We start from the raw sequence: 12,272 nt of genomic DNA, 5'->3' as shown, positions 1-12,272 counted from the left end.
GATATCTTGTGCCCATTTTTTGATTTGGTTATCTGTAGTTTCTACTTAAAATGTTACAGTTTTCTATAGATTTTGGAGACTGGTCTTTTATCTGATAAATTATTACTGAATACTTCCCCCAATCTATGGGTTCTTTCTTGACTCTTTTTGATGAAGTTTTAATGTGCATAAATATCATATTTTAGTAGGTCCAAGTTCTTTATTTTGTCTTGTATAGTGTGGACATTATTCATTACATTTGTCTTGGATTGGGTCCTTAAGTTTGTCCCTGTATTTTCATTGATGATAATAATTGTGTTATTTATATTTAGGTCTTTGATCCATCTTGAGTTTGTTTTGTACATGGTGTGGGGTGTGGGTCCTGTTTTATTCTTTTGCAGTTGAAGATCCAGTTTTCCCAGCTCCATTTGTTGAAAAGCTATCTCTTGACCACTTGATATGTTTTAGTTCCTTATGAAAACTAAGATATCTATAGGTTCGTGGTTGTATTCTGAATTCTCAATTATAACCATCGGTCTTCATAGCTATTATTGTACCAGTATTAGGCTGTTTGGGTTACCATGGCTATATAGTATATTTTAAGGTATGGAAGTGAAAGACCTCCTACTTTGTTTTTATTTTATTTTTTTAAGGGGAGAGCATGAACGCAGTCCCCCACTACCACAAATTATGCAGTTGAGTTTCCCACATTTGGGGAATTCGCAGGGGTCAGCACTTCCGGAGTGTGCTGGATAAGCCTCACCCTGGGAAAACCACCTTCGTGATCATGGTATCTTCTCCCCTGCCAGGTAAGTAGTTTTGTTTTTATTTTTAATAACATACTTGTCCTGAGAAGTTCCAGAGTGTCCCCCCTTGTACACTATTCCACTCAGCAATAAGTAAAGACTCAATTTGTTACATTGCAGGTGTTTACTTGATAGTCTTTGGTGGTCAGGCATCAGCGGTAATGAGGGCTTCAAGCCTGCACGTGTTTCTGGAAACAAGACAAATATACAAATACAAACATAAACAGCACAACAGAGAAACTTCTTGAACTTCCATCATGACACCGCTATACTAATAGTTACACTATCGCCTTCTCAAATATTATCCAACAACTATGTAAATCACAATGTAATATAACAGATTGTGATATAGCAGATTAAGCATTGGGCTACTAATCACAAGGTCAGCTAGTTGAGCTTGCTTATGGGGAGAAAGGCTATCCTGTTCCATGAATATTAACATTCTTGGAAACCTAAACAGACAGTTCGACTCCTCTTATAGGGTCACTGTGAATCAGAATAGATTTTAATGGCAGTAGGTACGTTAGGAAGTTCTCATCTAATTTCAGTGCTTCCTTTTGTGTTCTAGAACATATTTTACTTGCATGCTCAAGAGCATTATTTGAGCAGTTATCATATCCAAGAAGTAACACAGAGTAAAGGTTACCAGCATGTACGAACGCTACAAGTTTGGATTTCCTGGTCTGAAATCCCAGATATGCCACCAATTGTGTTACTTTGTAACTGTGTAATTTATTTATACCATTTATGTCCTATTTTTCTCATCTTTTAAATAAGGATAATAACAATTATATCATATGCTGTGAAAAATGAATGTATTCTCATTTCCAAGTAAATTATAAAAGAATTTGGTAATTGTTAGCGTAATATAATTTGAATTAATAAATGTCTCCTACTGTTATGGATTGAATTATACTTCCACAGAAAATGTATTGTAAATCTTAACTTCTATGCCTGTGGTTATAATCTCATTTGGGAATAGAATAGGTTGTCTTTTGTGGTAACTAGCTAGTATTCTAATAGGGTGTGTCCTGAGTAAACATCTTTAGAGATATGAACGAGATTAACAAACCAGGAGAGTAGAGAGGGTATAAAATAGATGCTGACCCCATGCGCATTTGCAGCGCATCTGAAAGCAGACCGCAAAGAAAGAACCTTCATCAAGAGCTCCTGGTATGAATGTGGACTTTCAGTGTTCTAAACCATGAGAAAATAAATATCGGTTAAAGTTATCCACTCGTGATATTTCTATTATAGCAATACTAGAAAACTAATAAAATGGGTGAATAATGGGTTAAATCTATTCATAGTTTTTTTGAGACTTAAATTCATTTAAGTCTCATTTTATGATTTTAGAATGATTTGTCCTAGTTTTTTCAGCAATAAACAGAAATAGTGATTAGATTTTTTTTCAAGGCATGGAATATGATTATTAAAGGATAACTACAATATATAAAAAATTTTTTTTTAATCCCAAAGAGAAATAAGGCAACTTGTCCCATTGTGCTGTCACTGGTGGGGTCGCACTGCCCGGGGCATGATGACCTGCTCACCATTGGAGCAGAAAGCAGCTCGAGAAGAGGACAAGATGTTTATTAGCCAATAGCTGTCTCCCACCCTTCCTAGTGTCAACATTCTTAATGTTCCCGAAAACAACCCCTCTCTTCTCCATTTGAGGGAGACACGTAGAGCAAGTATCCCTTCTGCCTCCTGTCTAATTGATTTCCCAAGAACATTCTTTTTTCTGTGTCAGAGTATTTGGGGTTAGCTTCAGTGACTGGCAGAGGCCCAGATTTTCTGATTGTAATAAGACACTTAAATAATCAAAATTCATTCTCTACTAGTTCATTTCCATTAAGACACAGATATCTTTCTTTGGGTACTCTCCTATTTCGTAGGGGAAACTTCCTCTGACCACGCTGTGCTGCACTTCGACCCCATTGTATTAAACTCTTTGCAGCTAAACTCTGACAGTTTCCATAACTCTGTTTTTAATTATTTTACCTTTCTCAGTTTTTCATTCCTAACCCTCTCCTAAATTTATCTCATTATAGACACAAATCACTTCTCTTGTGCTGCTAAATTCAATTGTTGACTCTCAATTCACATTTTTAAAACTCTTAGCAGAATCTCATGCAGTAAATTTGTATCTTTTCCTGAACATTTTTTCTTTGCTCAGTTTACTCTTTTGGTTCCTTGCAGCTTCAGTGGTTCCATCTTCTTGGTCTATTCAGGTCCATTCTTGACTCTCCCTATTCTGCAAATGTTTACATAGATCCTAAATTCTTTAACATGATAGGATTTACTTAATAATTGTGTGCATTGTTTATTTTATCTTTCCTCTGATAAAATATATGCTCTATGAAAGTACAACGATTTATACCATTTTCACTGATATATTCTAAACATCTGCATGGGGCAAGTAATAAGTATTTCCTGGATGAATGAGTGAAAGTTCATGTAAATTGATCAAATGAAAGAAATCTGAAACACTGTCTAGATTACACAGTTCTGCATTATCTGTTTTAGGAAGTACAGTGGAATAAATATCAGCTTTGAAAATTTTGGATGAGTAAGGACAAGAAAAGTAGCAAACCTAGTTACGTAATTCTGTGTCAACTTGAAGTATAGAGGCGGAGTCTAGCGTGTCAATCAGGTCACAGTCTGATAGTACCTCTTTGTGGGTGTGGCCTCCTCATAAGGAGGCTCTTGGGAACCTCCCCCTCTCTCTCTGCCTTCACCTTCCTGTTAACACCATGTGGAGACAGACCTGTGCCAGCTCTGTGATGCTTCCACCAACCATTGGATGTATAAGACTCTTCACTCACTGGATTGTGATCTTCCTATATTCTGCTTCATTGCTTGTGGCTGTTTGAGTCTGAAGAGGGATTTGTTGGCTGGTAACAGACTTATGGACTTGATCTGGACTGGGCAGGGATGTATATATAACTACATATCTACTTCTTGATATCTAGCTCTCTCTTACACATATATGTGTGTCATTGAATTTGTTTCTCTAGTCCACCTGGCCTAAGACACTAGTGTTATTCATGGAAAATGCAAATAATTTGCCAATGAAAGTACATAAAAGTTTACAGTATTTCCCATGAGCTAGTCTTATAAAAAATTATTTCTTAACTCCTTTATTATTTAGAAGGGTTTTTACAGATCCAAACACTAATGATCTTAGTTTGAACTTTACACAGTTCTTCAATTAATTTATTTAATAGACCATGTGTGGAGTTATATTTAGAGTTTAAATGTCTAAGCAGAGTTTGCAGAAAGCTATAGTTTACAGGGGCAACCCAAAATTTTTTTGAGACTCAAAATAAATCCGCCTCCATTAAATTCTTTGTAAGCATTAACCAGCAGTCTGAATAACCTTGCCCACAGTGCATTAGGGAGTACATCGCTGTTACTTCTCTGCCTGGTCTGGGGCAGTGAATGTACCTTTAATAGAATCTAGGCTGCTAGGATCGCCTGGTCATGAGCCACATCCTGACTGCCTTAATTGGAGTGTCCTTAACCAAGTTTTGTAATTTCTTCTCTCTAACATAATATATTCTCTCCAGGCATGGTTCTGTTCCCTCTTCTATCATTCTATTACTAGTTTCAGTTTTTTTCTTACCAAGAGATTTACTTTTGAAAGACATAGGGCATCCTAAGATATTTTATTTAGAAACACCTAGGAGGAAGAAAACCCAATCAGAATGACATGCCTCAACATTTGTTGCTAGCTCCCCCTACCCCCCTTCTCCTGCTGCTCACCAGGTACAGCAAAGTGTTTTGTTTAAAGCTTCTCATATGTGCAAGATTCACAGGATCTTCCTTCCGGGTAGCAAAAAGGTTCTGGGGATTGGCTGAAGCCAATCATGGTGTCCACACATACTCTGTCCAATCACCACCTTGGCTCCCTCACCCTATTGCAATTCCATCTGTCATTTCGCTCTCCTGAAAGTTCCCTTTGCCCTCCCATGTCTCTTTAAGTCTTGGAATCTCTGAAAATTCTTAGATGCCATTAGCACCTTATGCTAATGGTCTCCATCTGGATGATATATCTTGGTCTTTGTTTCCTCTTTTCCTCTTTAAGACTTAATAAATATTGGTGCTGAATTAAATGTTGATATTGTACCCCAAAACAAATATGAAGAAGCATATGTGTTCTATGAGCACCTGCTTTCTGTTTATGTGATAGCTGTGTTATAGCGTGTCAAATAGCAAACCTACGCTTCTGTTAAGATTAGAGTTTGCTGAATGAACAAAACAATTCAGAATTAGGCAATGCCTTGAATGGACTCATAAAAATATGGCAACTAATGAAAATTTTCACAGAGGTTAAATGGAAGAGATTTCATTTAAATTCAGTAATTTACAAGAAGATCAAATTGGATGATATTTACAAAATGCTTTAGTGGACACAAGACAATGACAAAATCTTTAAACATCGTTTTGTCACCAGTAAAGTTCGAGTCACTTAATAACAGCTTAGTCTATGGCTAGTTCAAGGCCACTCTGCGTGAATCCTCCTCTTGGGCACTTGATTGAGAGGCTTTCTGAGGTGTGCTGGCTAGTTGAAAGGCAGCTGAGTAAACAGCTAACAGAAGAGGAAAAGAAGATGGAGTCTAGTCTCTGTTTCGGTAAGTCTCTAGTTTCTGTATGATAGTCATAGTCTTTTCTATGCCAAGTACCTACTTTTAAAAAAATTAAAATTGTATTTTATTGGTGGCTCTTAAAGCTCTTATCACAATCCATACATATATCAATTTGTCAAATACATCTTTACAGATGTTGTCATCATCTTTTTTTTAATTAATAGATCATTTTATCGGGGGCTCTTGGAACAATCCATACATCAATTGTATTGGTTACATTCGTACATATGTTGCCATCATCATTTTCTTTGTTTTTAATCGTTTTATTAGGGGCTTATACAACTCTTATGACGATCCATACATACATCGATTGTGTAAAGCACATTTGTACATTCATTGCTCTCGTCATCATCTTTTTCAAAACATGTTCTTTCTACTTGAGCCCCTGGCAATCAGCTCATCATTTCCTCCCCTGCCTCCCCCCTCCTCCCTCCTCTATGCCCTTTGATAATATATAAATTATCCTTTTATTTTTCCTTATGTCTTACATTGACTGCTATCTCATTTCACCCACTTTTCTGCTGTCTGTCCCCCTGGGATGGGGCCATACTTCAATCATTGTGATCGGTTCCCTTCTACTCCCCCCGACCCTTACCTTCCTAGTATCGCTGCTCCCCTTGTTGGTCCTGAGGCTTTATCTGTTCTGGGTTCCCTGTGTTGCGAGCTCTTATCTGTACCAGTGTACATGTTCTGGTGTAGCCAGATTTGTAAGAGATAATTGGGGTCATGGTAGAGGGAGTGGGGAGGAAACATTAAAGAACTTGAGGAAGGTTGTGTGTTTTGTGGGTGCTATACTGCACCCTGACTGGCTCTTCTCTTCCTTGTGGCCATTCTGACAGGGCATGTCCAAATGACTACTGATGGGCTTTGGGTCTCCACTCTGCCCTCCCCTTCATTCCTACTGATAGGCATTTTGTTTGTTTGCTTTGTTTTGGGTCTTTTGAAGGCTGATCTCTAATTCCATCGGCACCTCATGATCACACAGTCTGGTGTGCTTCTGCCATGTGGGTTTTGTTGCTTCTCTGGGGACGTGGTGTGGGAGATGTGCCGATCTGATCCCAGTGCACCAGAGTGAACACTAAGGGTGTACAGCTGAGCAGCAAGGGGAGCAAAGCAACAAAGTCCCCATGGAACGACAAAGGTGGATTTGGGGGCCAGGGTGTGGCACCCCAGCAGAGTCAACTAGAAAACACTCATAAAGGTCAACAACAGACCTAGAATTGTTTGAGGACTTTTCAGTTTTTGCTGTTGGTTTTCCTTTCTTTTTTGTTTTGTTGTTTTATTTTTTGTCTTTTGTTTTGTTTTGGTTTGCTCTTCTTTATTTTTGTGTGTATTATTGTCTATACATGTCTATCTGGACAAGATAGGTGGGATGAACAATCCAGAGGAGAGAACAATGGGACCAATGGTTCCAGGGGGAACACGGGAGAAGGATACATGGGGGAAAAGGAGGGGAGTGCCAACAAACCCAGGGACAAGGGACGAATAAGTGATCTAAAATTGATGGCAAGGAGGGCATTGGATGCATGGGCAATGTAGCAGAGAGGAATTACCAAAACCAAATGAAGGTCGGATATGATAGTGGCATGGGAGGAAAGTAAAGGAAATAGAGGAAAGAACTGGGAGACATAGGACACTTATAGAGGTCTGTATATATTTATATTCGTTTATATACAATGACAGGGGAATAGAGATATGCACATATATTTATTTATAAAGTATTACCCTCAATGCAAGAACAATTTGTTCTATTAAAACAGCACTTTGTCATGTTCACCTTCCCTGACATGATCACTGAAGACAAAGTGGTGCATAAGCAAATGTGGTGAAGAAAGGTGATGGTGCCTGGCTATCAAAAGATATAGCATCTGGGGTCTTAAAGACTTGAAGATAAACAAGCAGCCATCTAGCTGAGAAGCCAAGTACCTACTTTTTTTGAATTTTTTGTAAGCTCAACTGGGGAGGCCCATGGTTATTTCCAGGAATGAGTGGATATCTAATACTGATCTGTAGCCAAGATAAGTATTAGGCAGGGTACCTAGTGATTCCTAATATGACATTTGAAATTCAAAACTTTCCTGGAGACTCCTTGGGTATTCTGTTTACATTGTTTAGGGCAATATTGATTAGTAGGTTTAACAGGTCATGCACTCTAGCTTTGCTAAAAGAGAGGGATGGAAACATTTGCCCTGTTTTATTGAAATAGACTCTTCATATTTATTTTTGTGATGGATAATCCAGAAATGAAATTCATTATGTTTGACTATGAGTGAATCCAGTAAAACTGAATCTGAAAGTATCTTACATTTCCCTGTCTCGGCTATCCTGATGCTTTATCTTGCCTTATGTACTACATCTTTTTGGTTTTCAGTTTTGTACTGTATCTCTTATCTTTTATTTTTACTAAAGTCTTCATGTGTGCATGCCACCTATGGAATCCTGCAAATTCATTTAATTATTTTTATAAAATCAGTAAGCTATAAGTTTGAATGGACTCTATAGCACTGAGTTTGAGTTTGCTTTTTTAAATGCAATCTATACATTTTTTCAAGATATAGGCTGTAATCCAATTTTAGTTGTAATTTATAATTATTTCAATTTAACTTCTCATAACATTTCATTTAAAAGGTCATCTGGTATAATAAATGTCAAACATCTCATAAATCGTTTTTTTTACTCTTTCTTTTGAAACAGATAAAATGATCAGGATTTTCAGGAAAGGCTGAAATCTGATTATTTTTCATTAATATTCATTTATATGACTATAATTTGGTCAATACTTAGCATCTATATGTCATGTAAACTTTCTGATCTTGTTATATTATTTTTTAAAGTGAATTCTTGTTATATATTAATAGCAGGGCATTGTATTCTACTATAATCTAACAAATCGTTTCTTTTTCCTGATGCACTACCTGTTTTACTTTTATTAAATATTTTATAAATCTTTGTTTCTCTTAAGTAGTTGAAATTAGATTTTTTGCCAACTAACTCATGAAATCCAGAAGGACTATTCCCTAGAAATGCACTTACTTTGTCCATGTGCTGCATTTTTTCTAAAGATTTTCACGCAATCAGAGAATTCATAAGATGTAATCTAAAGCAAAGCCATAGCACCACTGATCTCCTATTCAATAACCTTGAAACACTGATAACTGAAAATGGTTATACTATTTCATTAACCATGGAAATTAGCAATGATGGCTGTGAACTTGATATATGAGGTGATGACCCAAAACATGTAATGGATTCAGAGACTTGAGGCCCTTAAAAATAATGTCTATATAATGTTTAGGATCAGGTGAAACTACTTTAATTTGTTGATATTGTTGCTTTTTAAGACATAGTATTTATGTTAAGAGGCTATATTCATTGAGTCAAAAGCTATAATATTATGGTAATATGTACATATTGTTTTAAAAGAGGTATTTAGGTTGAAAATACTAAAATGTAAATTACAATCATTAGCTGATAGTCATGCCTAATGGTTCAACTTGTAGTATATTTTCTTTTCAAACCATGCATTTTATTTTATCATAATACTTTGAAATTATTTTAATGGGTAACATTTTCTGATTATTTTGAGCAATCATTTTAAAATTGATATTCTAACCTTTCATTTATATATAAACACTGAACTTAGACAAACATATTTCATTAGACTATTCCATTCTTTCATTTCAAGCATACCTATGATTTACTTTGCTTTCAAAAAATACTTGTAAGTCAAACAAAATTTTGTTCAACATTTGTTCAATACAAATTTATGAAGATGTAAAATCCCCCAAACAACATATTAAGTGCTGATTATAAAGAGTGATAAAATCAGACCTATATCCTGCTCTCTGGAACATAGGGTCTAGTTGGGAAACATTTCCAATAATCTACCCTACATACTGATTATAGTTATGATATGTGAAAGGGCCTAAGAACTGTTATACAGTATTTAATCTAACATATTATTACTTGTCTCTTAGTGTTTTTTACATGGGGGCTTGCTTGTTGCTGTGATGTTGGAAGCTATGCCACCAGGATTTCTAATTCTACTCATGCATGACAGGTCTCAGTGGCATTTCAGAGTAAGACAAGAAGAAAGACTGGTTGTATTTTTCTGAAAAGAAGCCCATGAAAACCTATGATTTTCTTTAAACACTGTCCAATTCAATGATTTTGCATATATCCATTGCTGGAAGGAGAAGTTATGTTGTGGAAGTCCAGGGCCTGTGAAATGGATTGATACAAGAGCTGCAGTGGATTCTGTTGGTGATTATGAGGTCGGTTCATGATTGGACAGTAAGGTTGCCATTAGTTGATGGCTGCTGTTTATTTACGTATTTGATCTTACATAGAGAGCTGAGTGTACCTACTGAGAAAGGAACACATCTAAGTGCCAAAGAAAAGTCACAGACATACTGTAATTCTTTACGAAGAGAACCCTGCCAGTGTAGCTAGTTTAGAACACAGTGAACCAAACTCACTGCCATCGGGCCACTTCTGACTCAAAGCTACGCCGTAGGACAGAGTAGAACTTGCCCTTTGTGTTTTTTTCAGGCTGTCAATCTTTACAGGGGCACAAAGCCCTATCTTTCTCCATCACCTCAATTCTAGATACCCCAGTAAAGAGATACATCATCCAAAACAAGATTTAACCTCAGAATGTTATGTTGAAGAAAGTTCTTTGAAGAACTATATTTTATTAAGGATTATATCTTGAGTTGTAAACATTTTAAATATGGATTCTTCAAATTCCAAAGATCATGACAATAACTAAAGCAATTTATATCACTTTATGTATTGGAGAATTGAGTTTTTTTTTAATTAGACAATGAAATAAATTGAGTTACATTCACATTTGAAATTTGGGATTCAGAGACAAGAACCAGTTTTTCACATGCAGTTGTGCTTTCTTTTCAGACTCACAATGAAATCTATTAGACTGCTTTCGTCCGCATGCTCATTTTTATGGAAGAGGCTGTTTTGCATATTTCATGCACACCACTTCATAAACTCTTAGTCTACCTTTGTTCTCAGTAATCGCAAAGACACTAAGCCTTTAACAGGTGTTTGAGAAGGCCTCTCAAGGTCGTACATCATAAGAGAACTAAACATAATTCCACAGGAAAACACCTGTGATCAGAAAACCCACACAATTACTTGGGATTGCTCTAGGCATACTTGCCTTGAGAGACTGCTCAGACTCCTTAAATTACTCATGATCACAATTAGGATTCCTTTCTGATAGTCGAATTTAGCTTCATCTCCAGTTAAAACATTTAAATGCTGAAAATTAATACATGTACAGGAAGGGAAACAAGAAATTTCCAGAAATAATTATTGGATCAAGGAGCCCTGTTGGCACAGTGATTATGTGTTGATCTGCTAATCGCCAAGTGACGTTTGAAACCACCAGCTGTTCCCCAGGATTAAGACAAGAGTTTCTACTCCATAACCAGTTACTGTCGCCAGAACTCACAGGGGAAACTGCTCTGCACTATCGTGTCACTAAGAGTTGGAATCAGCTTGATAGCAGTGATTTTGTTTTTTCATTTTTGTATTTGAATTACTGAATCAACTCATGTTACCCACGTATCTGGAATTAAAGAACGTGGAGTATTACATTACCAGTCTCTACCCATATCACAAGAGACTTAAGATTATCCTAGAACATGCATGTGGCAGAAAAAAAAGATTTTCTTGTAAACAAATTAGACATCTGTTATAAACTTTCTGTGGGGAAAAAATGCATTGATTTTAATTCAAGTAATACTAGCCGCACTCATTATTGCCTGGAGGTAAAGTACCTTAATGAAACTTGTCAAGTAAATTGATGACCAAAATGAGACAAAGAAAAATACCTACACTGGTGTAATCCTTGAGTTTTCACAGGAGAAAGTTACCCAAATGCCAGTGTTTCTAGCAAGTATTGAAACTGCTTTAACATGCACGTTAAGTACCATTTGCAAATGGCAAAATTCATACATATTTTCACTATCGATTCATAATTTCATTATAACAATAATATGCACAATAAAGAAAATTTGGTGATTTAAAGAAATCGAAATGATTTCATTCATAAGAAAACCATACAAATACCAAAGCTCATTGCCATCAAGTCGATGCCAACTCCTACCCTGTAGGACACTAGAACTGCCGCTGAGTGTCCAAGACAGTAAATAGTTTAATGCATTTAGTTGCTGCTCTATTGAGATGTAAAACGTATGGCATGTTTTAAAAACTAAATGTCGATATCATCTGCTTTTTTTTCAGTATACATTTGAAGGCTGACTGGGTCTCTGGGTTTTTCTCCCCACCTCCTGTTTCCTGGAAGGAAGTCCCGGTGGCCCAGAGGTTACAGTATTAGGAGATTAACTGCAAGGTCAGCAGTTGAATTTAACCAGCTTCTCAGAGAGAAAGATGAGGCTTTTTGATCCAGCAGAGATGGACAGCCTCAGACACCCAAAGGGGCAGTTCTGCTCTGTCCTACAAGGCTGCTGTGGGTTGGAATCAGCTCACTGCAGTGGGTTTGTTTTCTGGTTCGCTCGATTGTGTCTTCAGCTCAGTAACAGAACCATGCATTAAGTATCTTTTTAAAAGGCAGTACTTAAAAACTTGGTGTGTAATATTTGGTAAATAAGTTAAGTCTTCTGAACATGTTGGAAATTATTCCCAGTCTTGTGTGTCTTAGTGACTTGGTTGCCTCTATGGGATCCTCTTTGGGAGTGATAAAAAAAAAAAATCATCAGTGTCAAGATGATAATCCAGAAATGTAGGCTACCAGCAAGAAAACAGCAGGGTGTAATTTGAATAGAAAAAGCAGAGCCCAGGAAGCCTGTCT

General features: G+C 36.6%; 1 non-coding gene across 1 annotated transcript; it reads right to left on the bottom strand.

Moving 5' to 3' along the window:
* Positions 1-629: 629 nt before the first annotated feature.
* Positions 630-796, bottom strand: LOC115868928. Its single transcript, XR_004045885.1, has one exon. It is a non-coding gene; the product is annotated as a U1 spliceosomal RNA (small nuclear RNA).
* Positions 797-12,272: the final 11,476 nt, after the last annotated feature.

This window comes from Echinops telfairi, unplaced genomic scaffold (assembly GCF_000313985.2).
Source record: "Echinops telfairi isolate 266 unplaced genomic scaffold, ASM31398v2 ScPeMD7_18;HRSCAF=68, whole genome shotgun sequence".
Lineage (NCBI taxonomy): Eukaryota > Metazoa > Chordata > Mammalia > Afrosoricida > Tenrecidae > Echinops > Echinops telfairi.
The sequence above is the reverse complement of the archived record's forward strand: the minus strand, read 5'-3'. Positions and strand labels throughout refer to the sequence as shown.